This window comes from Petaurus breviceps, unplaced genomic scaffold, assembly GCF_028583685.1.
Source record: "Petaurus breviceps papuanus isolate PSGF00001 unplaced genomic scaffold, PetGlider_PUasm1.0 37, whole genome shotgun sequence".
Taxonomy (NCBI): Eukaryota; Metazoa; Chordata; class Mammalia; order Diprotodontia; family Petauridae; genus Petaurus; species Petaurus breviceps.
Genome location: NW_027186296.1, coordinates 22677266 through 22689227, shown reverse-complemented (window position 1 = coordinate 22689227; position 11962 = coordinate 22677266). Strand labels below are relative to the sequence as shown.

Genomic DNA, 11962 nt, shown 5'->3' with positions numbered 1-11962 from the left:
AGGAGAGGAGAGGAGAGGAGGGGAGAGGAGAAGAGAGGAGAGGAGAAGAGAGGAGAGGAGAGGAGAAGAGAAGAGTGGAGAGGAGAAGAGAAGAGAAGAGAAGAGAGGAGAGGAGAGAAAAAGGCTCAGGGCAGAGCCTGAAGAATACTTATGATTAGAAGGTACAGTATGGATGAGGATTAAGCAAAGCAGACTGAGAAGGAGTATTCAGGTAGGTAAGAGGAGAAGCAAGAGAGAGTAAAGTCCCAAAAACCTAGAGAGAAGAAAGTATCAAAGAAGTGAGGATGATCAATAGTGTCAAAGATTGTAGAAGTCAAGAAGAATGAGGATTGAGAAAAGGTCATTGGATTTGGCAACTGGGAGATCATTGGGAACTTTGTAGAATGCAGTTTGGTGAAATAGTGTCAGAAGCTCTATTATAAGGGGTTAAGAAGAGAGTGAGAAAAGAGAAAGTAGTGGCATCTACTATGGACTGCTTTTTTGAAGAGTTTGGCTAATAAGGCAGAAGAGTTTGCAAGAATGGAAGGATCAATTGAAGGGTTTCTTAAGACTGAGGAGACATGGACATGTTTGTAGGTCGTGCAGTGGGAAATAAGCCAGTAGAAAGGGAGAGATTTAAAATAAGTGTTAGAGAGGTGGTGACAGAATGGTCAATCTGTCAGAGACAAAATGGAATAGGATCACTTGAACAGGCAGAGGGATTAGTCTTGGTAAGGAATAAGGTCACTTCAACATGTGAGACAGGGGTGATAGAAAAGAGAGTGGCAGAAGGTATCTGAATGGAAGAGTAGAGAAGAGGGAGTTCATGGTGAATGGCTCCAATGTTTTTTACATAAAATATAAGACAAGGATCTTTGCTCAGACAGTGGAAGGGAAATGGAGCCATGGGAGCTTTGAGAGGAGATGAAGAGATTTGGAAGAAGTACTGGGGACAGTGGGAAAATAGTGAGTTGATAAAAGTGGTACAGTAGGATTGCCTAGCAGCAGCGAGGATCCAGTTGAGGTTGTGGAACATAAATTTGCAGGGGACCCACTCAGAACAGTTGTGTGATTTTCTCTACCTTTCTTTAACAGCATGTGTATAAGAGCCAACCACAAATGGTGGGAGTAATACAAAACCAACGTTTGGCTGCGTGTAAATGGTGATATGATAAAGGGGTTAGAGATTCAAGAGAGGAGAAAAGTGTAGAGCTGAATTGGTTCACCAAGAGGTCAAGATGGGGTAAAAAGGAAAGAGTGGCTAGTATAGGAGAAATGGCTAGGGGGAGAATTGAGGTGTCAAGGGTCTGGAGGTCAATGTCTGGATGAAGTTTTGTAAGGCAAGGCAGAGGAAGAGATGAAAAAGCCAAAAGATTATTGTTGGATAATGGAATTTCAGAATTCTCAAACATGAGAGGTAGTAGATTTGTGGGTGATGGTAAGATTATCTTTGTGTGCAGTTGAGGTGGAATGGAGGAATAACTCATGGGAGGTGAATAGGTTGAGGAATTTAGTGATTAGGGCAGGATTGGGAACCTGTGGCCTCGAGGTCACATGTGGCCCTTTTCAAAGGGCAGCACTTGAGGCCTAGAGGGCCACGTGTGGCCTCGAGATCATAGATTCCCCAGCCCTGAGTTAGGTTATTTGAAGGAGAATCAATATCTGTATTGAAGTCCCCTACTATGGGGACTGGAGTTGGGGAAGAAAGAAAAATTGTGAGAGGTGTAATCAGGAATCACAATTCCCTCTGCATACACAACAGCAAGAAAAAACACTCCAGGCTTGGTGTCAAATACTATCAGGTTGAGGTAAGGAGGGAGTGCATTCTAATTAAGAAGGAAATGGAGTGCCTTTTATAAGAAACAGTAAGGATGTCATTTTGACTGGATCATTGAATTTGTGAAATGGAATAACTATAATAAGGCTAGAAATGTAGGTGGGGTCAGGTTCTTAAGTATGTTAAATGCTAAACAGAGGCATTTATATTCGTCTCTGTAGGTAATAGTGAGTCACTGAAGTTTATTGAATGAGGATGTGACACGGTAAGAAATGCACTTTAGGAAAGTAACTTTGGCAGCTGTGTGGAGGATACATTGGAGTAGGAAGGGAATTGAGGAAGGGAAATTAATTAGGAGGCTATTACAATGGCGCAAGGGAGTGGTGGCAGTGATACAACAATTCTGTGAGATAAGCTGTACACTTATTCTTATCCATATTTTATGGATAAGAAACCTAAAATAAGGATAAATATTATTCATATTTTATAGAAAAGAACCCAAGGTTACACAGTTAGTTACTGGCAAGGTAGAACTTGAATCCAGATCTTCCAACACCAGTTGTAGTGTTCTTTTTATTATACCCCATTTCCTCTCTCATTCCTTGCTTTGCTCCTCCAAATTGAGTTATTTGCTGACCAGCTAGGTTATGTAATAGACAGAATGCTACACCTGGAGTCAGGAAGATCTGAGTTCAAATGAGACTTCAGGTACTCACTAGACAAGTCACTTAACTCCCATCTGCCTGAGTTTCCTCGACTGTAAAATAGGGTTAGTAACAGACTCAGCATCCAAGGGTTTTTGTGAGAATCTGTAGAGATCATATTTGTAAAGTGCTTAACACAGTGCTTGGCACATAATAGGTGCCTAATTAAGCTTCCCTCTCTCCCTTTCCCATGGCAATCCATGAAAAAAAAATACCTAAAAATGTTCAAATACCCAAACAGATCTGTGATCTCACTGATTGCAGAATTCCATCTAATGTTCATCTTAATCTGAACCTATCAGGTCAAAACCCATCCACACCTGGCCATTTTTAGATAACCTACCAAGAATTTTTAGTGTGCAACTTGGAGAGAGAGAGACAGATGCAGAAACAGCTTAATTTGGACTCTGTAAGGCTAAATCACTTGTTGAACATCACACAGTCAGAAGTAGAAGATCCAAGACCCAGGTCCTTTAACTCCAGGTTCAGAAATGGCAGAGCCACCACACCCTGCTGACTCTCTTTTCAGCCCTCTGCCTCTCCATTGCCATTTCAGATTAAGATGAAATTTTGAGTGTCAGCTCTGCCCTGCTTCACTGACCATGATCAGTTAGCACTCAGTTTACCAATTGGTGTTCCAGTGAGTTGCACAGCAAAAACCCTTGGTAGTTTACCTGAAAAGCAATGATGATGACTTATGGGCTCAAGTACATAATATTTCTTTTCTGTATTTTATCTAGCCCAATAAGTACTCATATCACTGGATACAGGAAAGACTGTTTATTCTCCAGAACTGACATCCCATTAAAAAGAAAATAAACTAAACATCGGGATTAGCCCCTAAGCTTCCATCATGTCTTCTGCCACAAACATTTGTATATTTTTTTCTCCTGTCAGTTCTTGACACTTGATTCACCATTTTCTATACAAGGTGAAATCATGTTATATTCCTTGCTTTAAAAAAAATCAGCTACCTTGGGATTTGGAGAATTCTGGTATGGGGGGTGGTAGCACTTGATGAGAAAAAAAAGAATTTCATTATTTCAATTCCATCATTTTTTAAAATTTCAATTCAATGAAAATTTAGCAAATACTCACTAGGTAGGCACTGTGCTAGGCTGGAGATGCAAAGAAAAATAAAACTGTCCCTGAACATTCTAGAAGAAGAGAGGAGGCAATAATTTAGCTGGCTTTAGTTAGGTATTGCACATATCACATCAGATTCTCTGGGGTTTGGTATCCCATAAAACAAACAGTAGACATTCTTTTCAACAAACATCTGTTTCTATTGAGGTTCAACTATGGGCCAGGCAATGTTCTAAGAGAGAAATGCTTCAAGAAGCACTCATTCAACACCTACAATGTTCCAAGCACTTTGTAAAATGCTAAGGATAGAAACATTAAGTATATATATATGTGTGTATATATATATATATATATATGTATGTATATATATATATGAAATAAAAACAAATTAATTGATGGGCAGAGGAAATGTTTAAAACTGGGGGAATCAGGAAAGACTTCTTGTAGGAGGAAGCATTTCCCCTGAACCCTTCTAAGACTCTAAGTTAACAGAAAACATGCTAATTTGTATTGTTAGAGGGAGTTTTCACCTTCTTGGTTTCCCTTTATCAATGAAATCACAGGTCTATGTTTTATCCCTTTGTAGTAATAAATATAAATTTATTTTTTTTTTCAGTTTGTTGACAGTGGTGATCAGATGGTTCATTCTCTTGAGGCAATAGAGTGCAACCACAGAACCTCACCTGGAGTGGACCCCAGGGGCCATCTAGTTCAACTTATACCTGAATAAGAATCTCTCCCCTCTTTATTCCTCCCTCACTCATTCACACCATGGCAACTTGGGCATCCAGACTACTTAATCTAGTCAATGAGGAACCATTACTTCTCAGGGCAGCCATTTCCATTTTTGGACAGGCAGGCATTCATTTTAATTCAAGAAATTCAGTTTATTCAATTCAATTCAAATATGCACAAAGAATTGTTTTAGGTGAGAAATGTTTCAAGCATTATAGTATATTATAGGGATTAAAAAAAATCAAGTACTTCTTGCCTTCAAGGAACTTATATTCCACTGTGAGAGGGAGGTCACAACACATTAGGAAGATTTTCCTTAGATCAAACCTAAATCAGAATTTGTACAAGTTACATCTATTGCTTCTAGTTCTGGCTAGTCTAATCCCTCTTCCAATGACAGCCCTTCAAACACTAAAAGATAACTCTCATACTGGATTTTTCTACACACTAAATACTTCCAGTTCTTTCAAACTAGCCTTTTTTGACATGGTCTCCAGGCCTCTCACCGTACTGATGATCCTTCTCTGGACACACTAATTTGTCACTGTCCTTCCTAATATGTGGTAGGAACTCAAAGAGGCAATTAAGTAGTTCCAACCAGATAGCCCTAAAAAGATCTGAGGTTCAAATATAATTAATAATAATAAGAAATACCATTTATATAGCTCTTAAAAGTTGGCAAATAATATTATGTAATTTCATGAACACACTCAGCACACCTTCCAAGAGACAAGCCAGATGAAATGGCCTTTCCTCCAAACTGCCCTCACTGCTCAATTTACATATAGAAAAATGTTGAAAGTGACAAAGTATTATATACCCTAGGCCCTAAACCCCTCTTGGAATGCTACTAATCTTTTGAGATGATCAAAGGGAGAATTGTTTTCTCCCAGTTTCGGAGAGAGTACTGTTGTACTCTCCAAGGCATGGAAAGATTCTTGCTGGTGTTGAAAGATTATATGAGAAGTTATTTTAGAATTGGTTATGACCTTAAAGTTCATCTAGTTCAACACTTTTATTTTATAAATCAGAAAGATGAAGGTCAGAAAGGGAAGTGACTTGTCCAAGCCCATTCAGGTAGAAGGTGGCAGAGCAGTCACTGAATTCAGGTTTTATTCATCTAAATAGACTACATTCCCCTATGCACAATGTTTTTGAAGTTTCTGTATAAAAGTACAAAGAATGTAGATGTCACAGTTCAGGAACAGCAAAAAAGCAAAATAAAATTTCATTTCATTTTCATTGGAGAAAGACTGACTGAAAGCAATGTTGAGAGAAATTATCAAGAGACAAACATTGGCTCACTAATAATAGGCATTTTGTATCAAAATCTCTGGTTTGCTGTCCACCTTCCCTATTATAAATTTGAGGGAAAACACATTAGCCTGTCCAAATATAACCTGCTGAACTCGGGTCAAATTTTGATTTACCTTTCCCACCAAGCTGTCTGTAGCTATGATGTAAGTGGTAGGATGTTTCTTTCTTATCACTTAAGATACAAATTTGAGTTTCTGGGCACTCAAACTTCCCATGGATCCATCTAGCAGACTGCATAGATGTTTTAGAAAGATGAAATTATATTTTGAATAATGAAATCTGCTTTCACCTCCTGAAGTTTCACTTGTAGACCTTTCTTTTGATGCATTTTTAAAATGCCTGTCCTTTGATGTGATTGCAAAACAGTCCCAAAGGTATTTCTTCTTAGTTCCCTCCGTTTCTTGCTGTAGTGAGTTTAGTTTATGAGCTCTTAGGCTCATAATAGATCCTTCAATGAGTTTATTCCATTCAGTAAACATTTATTAAGGACCTACTATTTGTTGAGTGTTGTGGTGAGAGAGCTAACCTTGAAAGTAGGAATTCCTGGGTTTAAGTTTTGTCTGGTACACACTGGTTGTTTAGCACTATGTAAATCATAGAATCCATCAGTGATTGAGGAAATTCTCTAAGATTGTAAGTTTCAGAAAAGGTTCTGATCTGCATTTGTAGAGGGAGTTTCCTCATCTGGGAGTTTTTTATATCAATGAAATCACAGGTTCTATCTCTAATCCCATCTCATAAAGGATTAAGTGTGGAGAAAGTAGGGGTAAGTTAGGCAGTACTATAGATAGAGCTCCAGGTCTGGAGTCAGAAAGATCCATCTTTCTGAGTTCAAATCTATCCTCAGACACTTACTGACTGCATGATCCTGGGCAAGTCACTTAACCCTGTTTGCCTCAGTTTCTTTGTCTGTAAAAAAAAAAAAAAGCCAGAGAAGGAAATGGCAAACCACTCCAGTATCTCTGCCAAGAAAACCCCAAATGGGGTCAAAAGAGTTGGACATGACTGAAAAACAACTGAATAACAAAAGGAAGAAAGTAGAGGAAGAAAGATTTGCTAGGAGGCTATTGCAATAGTTAGATGGTAGATTAAGGTAGTGGCTGAGGAAATAGAGAAGAGGTGATGAATTACATTGAGGTCGAGTACTTAGACTTGACAGAACATAGTGATTGATTAAACATAAGAGGTGAGGAAAGGAGAAGAGCTAAAACAATCCAAAAATTTGAATGTGGAAAGATGTAGGAATACTACAGAAGTTCTGAAGTCAGAATGTTTTGCTTTAAACCTAGGGACACTAAAAACTGTTGCTGTGAGGGCTCTGCCTGCCCAAAAATTGTTGGAGTTTCATAATGTGTGATGGTGGAACTGTCTCAAAGAATTCGGTCAGACCACCTCTAATCCAAGTATAGGCATTTATTGAGAAGCAGGCTAAGTTCCAAGAGGAACCAGCAACTTCAGAGAAAGCAAGATGGATTTTTATAGGGCAAAGACACAATTACATAACAGAAATTTACATAGAATAATAGGAATATGATTAATATTAAAAAGAGCAGGAGGAGTTTGTTAAGGGATTAGGTAATGAAGGAGGTGTCCCATCTGTGATTTGGTGGTTAAACATTCTGGTCATGCTGCCTTCCAATTGGCTAGCTATTGTGGTCCTGTCTGGTCAAGATGGATAGTGAGGTATTGTGGTCCTGTCTTGGGCTGGATGGATGATGTGATTGTGGTTGAGTACAAGAACACACCTGTTTCTGTGGGAATGGGTCTGGGGGTAGTGGCTGGGATCCCATCATATGGACACACCTGCTGTTTCTGTGGGAACTAAGAGTTCAGGGACACACCTTTAGTTCCAGTGAGCAGTGAGGCATATATGAAGAAGTTAGGGTATTGGGGAATTTGGAAGGGGGGCTAGGTAGGTACAGTACTGTTCAGTGGGGCCAGGCCTATAATGAAATTAGAATATTGGGGGCAGCTTTATTAGGATTCCATCAAGAAGAGATGGAAACTATAGAGGGGGAAAGGCAGTAGATTTGGGAATTTTGAGTTTGAGATGCAAGTGAGACATCCAAGAGGAGAAATCCTGAAGGCATATGGAAACAAAATATCTGGAGCTCAGAGGGGAGGTTAAAGCTAGAACTTTTGTTGGCCAGTCATTTCAGTCAAGTCCAATTCTTTATGACCCCATTTGCAGTTTCCCATCTCCTCCATCTCATTTTTTAAAAGTGGAAATTCTTTTATTAACTGTTTTAAGAGGAAAGCTGCTGCAGTTACTCTTTATATAATTTTAGTTCTGACCAGTCAAAGCAAAACCTCCTGTTCCACGTTCAGTGTCATCTAAGCCTTGGACTTCTTCAAGTTCTGGATAAAAAAACCCGTTCACAAATCAACCATGCAATTTGGTCACTTTTTTTCACTTCAAATGTTTCTTTGCCCAAGTTAAATAGTACAACACCAACATTTCCTCTATAAGCTTCATCTGTGACACCAGCTTCCACGTCTATGAAATGTTTTGCAGCCAAGCCAGAACGTGGAGCAACTCTACCATAACATCCAGGAGGAAGAGAGATCTGAATATCTGTTTTCACAAGGGCTTTCTCTCTGGCTGGGATTGTAAAATCATAGGCACTGTACAGGTTATAGCCCACAGCCCGTGCCGACCCCTTAGAGGGGGCCGTGGTATGCTCCAAGAGTCGGAGCACGCAAGGGGCTCCCTTCTTCCTGCACAAGCTGGGACCACTTGCTGAGGGAGACTATAGCGGGGGTTGCTTTGGAGCAGGGCATGACTGTGGAGAGAGAACACTCTCCATCTCGTTTACAGATGAGGCAAACAGGGTTTGCCCAAGTGACTTGCCCAGATTCACACAGCAAGTAAGTGTCTGAGACTACATTTGAACTGAGGTCTTCCTGACTCCAGAACAAGTGCCCTATCCACTGCACTCTGCATAGAACAGGTCTTCCCTATGCCGATCTCTGTCTATCAGGTAGACAGATTAGCTGCTTCACTGATGAAAGAAATGAAAGGAAGAGTGGGTGATGGCATCGAAGGATTTGAAGAATCAAAGAGAGTAGTAATGGGTCCTCTAAGAAGCTTTGGCTATAATAATAATAATACCCTTTTTTTTGGGGGGGGGGTCACTATAACAGGTGTTGAGAAGGACAATTGGGAGAAAAGGGTGGATGCGAATCACTCTACTACTGAGATCCAGGGACATTTCCTTTTAAGGTCCTACTGCCCCACCTTAAAATGTTATTCAGCATTTTTGAGTACAGATTATTCCCTATTTCACCTAGCTTTTGTACAACTACATGATTTCTGCCTTTTACAGCAAAGATTTAGACACAGACCCTTCCCTCTAACTATGGTCTCTAGTCCTAGACATAGAGTGTTCCTAGGGACCCAGTTTTAATGCAGAAACTACTGTGGCAAACTACCCCACTACAGAAACTGTGTGGGAAAAATCACTGTGGGGCTGCACCTCAACTCCGGTGATGGAGAGTGGGTCTGGGTTTGTGGTGGTAATGGGAATCTCATTTTATTACTTTGCTTATTTTTTTTGGAGGGGGCAGGGCAATTAGGGTTAAGCCCAAGGCCACACTGCTAGGAAGTGTTAAGTGTCTGAGGTCCCATTTGAACTCTGATCCTTCTGACTCCAGGGCCAGTACTCTATTCACTGCACCACCTAGCCACTCCTCATTTGGGAGGAATTGTGTCCAAGCCTGGCCTGAGGTACCTGACTCCTACTAGAATCTGAGCATCTGTTCCCAATGGTATCCTCAAGGGAAGAGAAAAGCTGTTTCTGACAGATCTTCCTCCTCAGGAGTCTACCCTTCTACAGGATGGGAGTGCTGATGAGATCATGGCTCCTGTGTTCCAACCCCCACGTGTTCCCAAGAGTTAACGTCTACAGGAAGCTCCTATAGTCCACTGGGGATGCTCCCTTATAAGGAAGACTGTAGACACTTTTTTCATTCTATTTAATACCCATACCTTGCCTCTTTGGATTATCTCCAATTTATCCTGTAGACATCATGTTCCTACCTAGCTTTTTGCATGATGTTTGCCCCATGTAATGCGAATGTAAATTTTAAAGATCTTCCCTGCCCCTAGGTTAAAGTGCACCAGAAGCCTGGGGAGGGAGGCTTGTTTTTCAGTAGATACTTTTTGATTGGCCAGTGGGTCAAAAAGGTTGTTACATTCTCTGAGCCAGGAGAAGGCTATATAAGCACTGATGTGTAGCTTTGTTTTGGGACTCACTTTGAGAAGTGTTCTGTGATTTGATCTGAATTCTGGGAAGCCGTTGTTGAGAGTCCCCCGGCTTTGAAAAACCCAGAATGTGGAAACCCAGATGTTGACTGGGTATGGATGTAATGGTTGGACAGTTTGGAAATCTGTCTACTTGATGTTTGTGTCTTGATAATTATGCCTGTATACTTTGAGGTTCAGGGTGCTGACCTTTTCTCCTGAACAAGGTAAACGATATATGTCTGACTGATTAAAGTAAGCTTGTTAACCCATTTTGAGTTGCTTTCCTTTAACAAAGCAGATCCAAGAACCTGTGGTAGCTGCAAACCCTGAGGACGCTTGGGGTGCTTGCTGCTACACCCCATCAGACTGAGCTCATTCCTTGTGCAGTCACTCAGTAGTGTGTGGCTCTATTTGGCCCTATGGACTTTTTGTCCTTAGGGTTTTCTTGGCAAAGATACTGAAGTGGTTTGCCATTTCCTTCTCAGGTACATTTTACAGATGACGAACTGAAGTAAATAGAGGTTAAGTGACTTGTCCAGGGTCACACAGCTAGTAATTCTCCTTCACATTTGAACTCAGATCTTTCTGACTCCAAGCCCAGTCCTCTATCTAATGCACCACCTAGTTGCCCTTCAGAGCACATAGTGGGTGCTTAATAAATGCCTGTGACTACAGATTGAACCCAGCAGGGATAGAGGCACCTTGATCCTTCCCCAAAGAAATGATACAGGATTTTGCTCTACAGGACTGAAAGGAGCTTGCCTATTGGTTAAGTTCAGACTTCCCCCAGGGCTCTGAAGCTGCCTCCCTGTAGTCCACTGGGGATGTTGCCTTATAAGGAAGATTCTAGACACTTAGCAAAGCTTACAGGTTACAGAAAGGCCAGTGTTCAATAAAACGGGAAAGCAGAATCTTGCTTATGCTGACTGTGAGGCTATTCTGCCCCCGAGGCTGTGCTGATCTTCTGGGAACTGGACAGGAATGAACAACAGCATGTTTATTTTAGATCTCCTTCTCTTAAAATCATTAGCTCCATACAAGGCCCAGCTCAGATGCCACCCAAAGTCTTTCTTGTTTCCCTCACTTGTTAATATTCCTTCTACCACCACATCCCCACCAAATTTTTCTTTTCATTCACTTGTATTACTTATATGTGTACATACTGTTCTTGGTCCTGCCCCTACCCCCACATATAATCTCCTCAAGGAAAGGAGCTGTCATCATTTTTGTGTTCATAATCCCAGCACCTGGCATGCAATAGGTGTTTCATGAAAGGTTATTGAATTGGATGAATATATAAACATCTGTCTTTAGATTTTGTACCTTCTGCTCTACTCTTGGAGTATTTTAAATGTGCCCAGTTATTTAAACGATGTCAAATAGTAAAGGAGCCCTATGTATCCCCTTGAGTTTCTAAAGCTTTTCAGCAGACTAGAAGCTTTATACAAATACATGAAGATGTGCATGTTCCTTTGACTTGCAGGTAGAGTCTTCTTTCTACTTACTGCTCTCTTTTTTCTAATACTTATTAGTGAGTCTTTCTGACTTGATGAATTCTCCTAGGATGTGAACATATCTCCAGTGCCTGGCACATAGTAAGGAATGAATAAATTTATGCTGAATTGAATTGAGAGGAAGTCAGGCTTCCATATACCATCTAATATCAAATACCCCTCAAATTCTAGTGCTTAGCACATGTCTGGCACATAGTAGGTACTTAATAAGTATAGATTAATTGATTGATTGAAATTCACTCTTGTCAGAGGAGTTTGATTCTGGATTTGATTTTTCCTAATTCTTTCATCTTCTGGCTTTTCCAGTTCCAGTGAGGAGCATGGGACAGCATAGTTGATTTAGATATGAAGATGCAACTAAGTTAAATTAAAATTAATTTTATTTTGCAGACATTTGGAAAAATTTGCCTCATCTACCTTGAAATAACTACATACCCTAGGATGGTACAAATTAATATGTGGTAATCACTGTCTTAGACAAGTGAGATAAATTGCATAGTGAGGTATAAAGAACACTAGATTCACTATCAGAACCCTTGGGTTTAAGTCATAGGATCATAGGGCCCATAGCTCTAACATTCTCTTATTCCACCTCAGATGTCTA

The 11962-nt window shown here is 40.3% G+C and overlaps 1 pseudogene; it reads right to left on the bottom strand.

Annotated features, from left to right (window-relative positions):
• Window positions 1-7810: 7810 nt before the first annotated feature.
• On the bottom strand, window positions 7811-8379 carry LOC138168498 (deoxyuridine 5'-triphosphate nucleotidohydrolase pseudogene; annotated as a pseudogene).
• Window positions 8380-11962: the final 3583 nt, after the last annotated feature.